The sequence below is a fragment of the Vulpes lagopus genome, chromosome 20 (genome assembly GCF_018345385.1).
Source record: "Vulpes lagopus strain Blue_001 chromosome 20, ASM1834538v1, whole genome shotgun sequence".
In the NCBI taxonomy this organism is placed as follows: domain Eukaryota; kingdom Metazoa; phylum Chordata; class Mammalia; order Carnivora; family Canidae; genus Vulpes; species Vulpes lagopus.
In genome coordinates this window covers 23,787,898-23,794,597 of record NC_054843.1, presented here as the reverse complement: position 1 = coordinate 23,794,597, position 6,700 = coordinate 23,787,898, and positions in this window count along the sequence as shown.

The following is a 6,700-nucleotide window of genomic DNA, read 5'->3' as shown; positions in this document are numbered from 1 at the left end:
GGTTTCTGTTGTGGTTAACGATGCTATTGGCAAATCATTCCATATGAAATCAAATGCCTTAGACTTTTCAGAAAAGAATCAAAGTCCCTGGTCCATTGTATCCTACTTCTCACAAAAGTCTAAAAATTGCTTTTGACTATTTTTGTGTACTTTGTATTTTAGAGAGGGAAAGAAATAAATGCATTTCATTGGGTTTCCATGTCAAACTTGAAGAGACTATTTGAAAGCTATGGAGATTTCCAATAATGGCCTTGAAACACAAAGAACATTTTTCAGTATTATAATGTGAATGCAGTCAATGGCACTGGAAGCAAATGCTCCAAACCATCTTTGAAACACAGTAGCATAAAATCCTCCTAAGGGAAAAAAATTATCTAATGAGAAATATTGTCAAAAACACTTATATTGTTTAACTAGGCAAAATATAAGGTTTGTTAAATCTTCGGGGGAGAATGGAATTAAATGCTAAGTCATTTATTTGGTTCAAGAGATTACATAATTTACTTGAAGTAGATAGATATGAGTCTTCCATGTTCTCAAGAGCTTAAAGCTCTCAAATAAATCACGTGTACCTAGTGGGTAATGACAAAGATTGCTATGAAAAGCCTCATATCAATCACATATACCCAGTGGGTGATAGCATACACAGCTATGAAAAGAATAAAGTTGAATAAACTACAGAGTTTGAAAAACATAAGATTTTCCCATGAATAGCTTTTTTACTTAAACTCTAAATTTATGTTTCTTCATCTAGAAAAAAAAAAGAATAAAAATTTTCCCTTTGAAGGACTTTTAAAAGGATTATAAGGAATGTTACATCTAGTTGATATTTTACCTAATAGATACTCAGTAATGTTGAAAACAAAAAATGATATTAAAAATGTGAATTAGAATTATCTAAGTTTTCTCTGTTCCCTGAATGCTCTCTAATCCCTCGAAGATCAACTACTTATCTTGTTATTTATGGATTTATATTATACACAGACTAGTGACTATATATTAGTCCAGAATCGTAACTTCTCAGCAATGTGGAAATCCTGATTTTAAAAAATGGAACAGTAAAGAGAAAACAAATGAGCACAAAGATATGAACAGTTCTCCTGTTAAAGTATCCCTACTGTGTGGTATCTGACCCTCAATAATACTCTGATTAAGTCTACCTTTTCACTAAGAGGTGTACCCATCTACAAAAGGTACATCTTTCTAACATCTATGACTATTCAACATATTCCAATTACTTTATAAAGTGTTTTGTATTTTATCACTTCCTTCTTACGATATGCTATAACATTTTCCTTATTTCAAATATTTATATAATGAAACTGAAGATGGAGATAATATGCCTAGTATCATGTAGCTAATTAATTGTGATGCCAGAAGTTTATCCCCCTGTTAAAAGGTGAACTGTGTTCCCCCAAATTCATGTGTTTATATCCTAGCCTCCAGCACCTCAGAATGTGACTGTATTTGGAGACAGGGTTTTTAAGGTGGTAATTAAGTTAAAATGAGGTCATTAGAGTGGGCCTTAATGCAATGACTAGAATCTTTATCAGAAGAGGAAAGTAAGACATAGACAAAAGAGGTAAAATCTTATAAAGATAGAGACAAAAGGCAGCCATCTATAAGCCAGAGAGTGAGACTTCAGAATAAGCATACTGTCGACACTCTGAGTTTGGACTTGTAGTCTACAGAATCGTGAGAAAATAAATTTTCATTGTTTAAGCCACTTGGTATGTGTGATCTTTTATTATGGCAGCCCTAGCAACCTAGTATACCAAGACCGGACCATGTGATCACAAGTTCATAACCTTGGTGCTCACAACCTGCTCATAAGCAAAACTTATAGATATTTATAAGGAAATATAGATAATTTGCACATTATTAATAAATTATTTTCTATACAGATAAAATGAATTAATTGTATATATTACAAATAAACATAACTAGATCCTTCCTGTGATGATTACTTTTATGTATTCACTTGACAATGCTAAGGAATGCCCAGATAGCTGGTAAAATCTTTTTACTGAAGTTTGTCTGAGAGGATATCTCCTAAAGAGATTAACATTTGAATCTATAGATGCAGTAAAGAAGATCCCCCTCACCAATGTGGGCAGGCACCAGCCAATCCATGGAGGGTCTCAATGAAACTAAACGGCATAGGAGGGATGAGTTTGCTCTTTGCTTGAGCTGGGACATTCAGCTTCTCCTGTCCTCGGACATCTCATTTCCTGGTTCTCAGGTCTTCAGACTCAGACAGGGACAGACACTGTTCACCATCTGCTTAGTCTCAGGTCTTGAATTCAATTCAAATTACATCACCAGCTTCCCTGGTTCTCCAGTTTGAGATAGCCAACCTTGGGACTCCTTAGCCTCCATAAACGTGAAAAGCAATTACTATAGCAAGTCTTCTCTTATGTGTATCTCTATATATTTTGTAGGTTCTATTTCTTTGAGAACCCTGACTAACATGGATACCAAATCTCCTGTCTTACATAGAGTTCTTAAGTAAAAGTAGAATAAATAAAATGGCACCAGAAATATAGGAACTATTAGGAGGAGTTCTTATCTGCTGGTGAGATAACAGATGATTTTTCTATTATCATCATATTTTCTATATTCTCTAGTGTTTTTTAATTGAAATCTATTAATTTTTTATTTTAATTTTAATTTTTTTGAGAGCGGGGGAGTGGTAGAGGGAGATAGAGAGAGAGAATCTCTCGACTCTGAGATCATGACCTGAGCTGAAATCAAGAGTTGGATACTCAACCAATTGAATAACCCAGATGCCCCTATTTCTTTTTAAAAGGCATATTAAATATTATCTGTAGCATTTACTCCAATAATTATTGATTACATTATTAGAATGTACCTGGCAGATGCTGGGTGGAGAAAGTGGGAATAGAACACACAGACTGGTAAAGCATAATCATCACAAATAAATCCAGCATGATTTGTTTCACTAAATCTTTAATGGTCACTTTTTATTATTGCTTTTTCTTTTTCTTGTTAATCATCAATGATAGTTACCCACCTCTATCATGATCAACATTTCCTTTTAAAGGAGAATTCCAGAATTTCCCTCTTCATGTCTACTTCCAATTCCATGTGGGTAGAGGTGGGGACACTATTCAACTCTTACTGCAAAGTTCAGGTGAACAGGAGTCTAACCATTTCACCAGTGCTGTTGACCATGGTTCTGGATTATTCAAAAACTGGTTGGGTGCTAGTACAGTGACACTCTAGACATGTCAAGGAACTTGTGAGGCTGAGTTACCTGATAGTGTCCCATGCTTGAGCCTCAGCAATAACATGCTTTTGGTTGACATGCTCAGTTATTTTGGCTTTACTTGGGGTGCATGGTTCAAGAAAAGTTTCACAGGGCAGGTAAGTCATGCCCCAAACAGCCTCTATCTCTGAAGACTCAAACTCTCATTTTAGAATAAATAAGATAAAGCCACACTTTCCCATCTTCCTGGTGACTACTTCTTTGTGGGCACTGTACTCTCTTGTACTTATCACTACCTCTTTAAAGAGGAGTTCTAAAAACCCACTGATATGTTCAGGGCTTGGGTTTGCAACCTCAGAACATTTTTAGTATGTGCTTTGTCTTTTTCCTGAGGGCTGGAGATGCCTCCTGGCCAAAAATACACATGAGCAAAGATGGATCACTCAAGTCTTCCTTCACAGAGCACCCACTCTGTTCTACATTGGTCGTTGTTTTGAGTAACATCAGAGGGACTAGTTTATTAGCTTTGGCTGGACAACCAACATAATCTCTACCTTAATAGATATTCTGCTACAAAGAGACAGATAACTGGCTTCAGGTTAACTATTCGGAGTGACTATACATTGAAGAGCCAGCACTACACATTCTAGTACTTTCCTTTTTTTCTCCTCATTCCTCTTTATTCATCGCTCGTTCTTGTGTATTTCTACTTGCTCCGTCTTCATCATTAGGACTCCATGATTTATTTTCTTTTCCTACCTCTTTGTCTCTCACAACAAAGCAAAAATAAAACAGCAAAATTGTGATAGATATTTTTATTATCATTGATCAAATTATATAAGTGCTAATGGTATAAAAAGGTGGGGAGAAGAAAAATTTAACTTCTATCTAATTAGGTAAAGGAAACTACTTTAAAACTACTACATTTTCCTTGTTCTTTAACCCTACTTCATTTCCCTGACGTCTCTGTTTGCAAATGCTTGTAGCAGGAAATATATGCTATATATTTTTCTCCGTTTCCTTTCCTTTCCCTTTTCTTTATTACTGCAGGTTGTTCATTGACTCCATTGACAAACAGAAATTACGTCTTTTGAACAAAAGGCCCGGCCCCAGAGGAAGGCATGAGAACAGACATATAAAGCGAATGTCTGGGGAAAAGGGAGAAGAGAAGAAGATTTGTGCATTTTAGCAGAGAGGATCCACACCTTATTTGTAGGAATCTATATACAGAGCCTGCAGCCAAACTCCTGAAGAGGAAACAACACTATCTGGCTTTCACTGAAAAACAGAGCCTGAGGCAGAGAGCCTATTTGCAAACAAATCGCAGAGTGTACTGCCCAGAAAATAGGAATGAGGGATAAAAGAAGTGAGACAGAGAAAGAGAGAGAGCACATACAAGCAATGCGTCACCAAATTGGGGCCAGTTTAGCATCATAACACAACCCAATGCTGTAACATTTGGGGACATCTCCCGAAATGCTGCTTGGAACTAGTACATTTTAAAACAGGCCATTGCTGGTGAAAGAGGGGAAAGGAAGATTGAGCAGTTAATCTGCCATCTCTTTCCTATCTTTGAGCTTAGTGTAGCAGCTATAGGATGTAACTCTGTAGGCCCCACAAACACACAGTTCAGGCCTGGGTTTTCCAGCACTTTTGAGCAGCCGTTGGGTAAAGACAGAGCCATCTGGGGGAATGCCTGTCGGTCTCCTCATCAGTGGTTTAAGGTGGCATGGGGGCAGTCTTGGACTGTGGTGGAGGCTGCAGCGGTTGGCATCCAGAGTTTTCTTTTATTCTTTGAGTAGAACAGATCAATAGAACAGCTCCACTAAGGAAGCAAGGTAAGTGGCCAAAGCCCAGAACTGTGGCATGATCTGGTGGAAATCCAAGAAGATCTGAAGTAAGCTTTTCTTTACTAGTTTGGTAATAGAAGTCTTTGAGCAAGAAATTAGTTATTACTGTGTTTCCAGTTTTTGAATTTCCTATCTGCTACAGAGAAGGGTCTTATCTGAGTTTCTGCATAAACAAACCCACAATTAAGGACTGATGATACAGGTGACAGTTCATGCCCATATATATTTATAGTGCTCATAATTTTGTTGATATGGAGACATGAAATGGACTCTCAGGAATCACTGCTCAGAAACATCAGAAGACCTTGATGAGACAGAAATTCAAAGTACTACAAAATGATGTTAAAACTAAACAAAACAGCAACCTGGGGGACTGACAGAAGCAATAAAGAAAGGGTCAGTGAATTTTGTTGTTTGGGAAAGAATTTGTTTGTTTAATGAAACTTATTTTCCTGACTTTCCAGAATATCTAGAAAAGGAATCATATATGTAATTATCTTTAAGGACCCTGTTTTCAATTCTAATTTTCTTTTTTTCCTTTTTAAAGGTTTTTATTTATTCATTCATGAGAGACACACACAGAGAGAGCGAGGGAGAGAGAGGCAGAGACACAGGTGGAGGGAGAAGCAGGCTCCATGCAGGGATCCCGAAGTGGGACTCGATCCCGGGACTCCAGGATCACGCCCTGGGCTGAAGGCAGGCACTAAACCACTGAGCCAAACAGGAATCCCCAAATTCTAATTTTCTTAAAGAAATAAATAATCACAAAGAAAACCAGTCTCTTCTTACAGTTAAAAAAAAAAAAATGTAACCTGATAAAGGACAATTTCACCTCTTGGTCCTTTCCAACATCTAAAGTTGAAGGAAGTGTTAGAGGTGAAGTTGTGGGCTTGTCTCTCAAATTAGAGACTAGAGTCAGAGGCCACATCAGTGTTGGTAAGACATTTAGAAACTTATCACAGAATGTAGCCCTCAACCCTCAGCCCTACCTCCATGCCCTCCCCTATAGTCTCTGACTCTGGACTTTGTAACCTGCTAGATATGTGATATGACATTAAGGGAATCCATAGGAAGAACTGAGGTCAAAATACATAGGATTTAGAGATAGAAATGAAGCTGAATTGAAGAAAAGTTAAATTACAATTTTGCACAGCTGACTTTGTTGACTGACAATATCTCTTCCTCCCTCTCTCTCACTCTCTCTCTCCATACTCTGTAAGTATAGTAAGCTAGAATACACTAGACAATATATCACAAAATATAAAGTCATAACTCATTTTTTAAACTTTATTCAGTAAACATTTACCAATATTATTAATTACATAAAAAGTATACATAAGTCCTGTATTAAGATATATAAATGCTACATGTTGCACTTTTTGTACTTCTGTTAATAGCTTTTTTTAGTTTTTTTCTTTTTTCTTTTTTCTTTTTTCTTTTTTCTTTTCTTTCTTTTTTTTTTTCTTTTTTCTTTTTTTCTTCTTTTTTTGAAGAGAGGGCACACATGAGCTTGCCACAGAGAAGGGAAGGGGCAGGGGCAGATGAGGAAAGAGATACACAAGCAGACACTGAGCAGAGCATGGAGCCCAACATGGGGCTCGATCTCATGTTCCTGAGATCA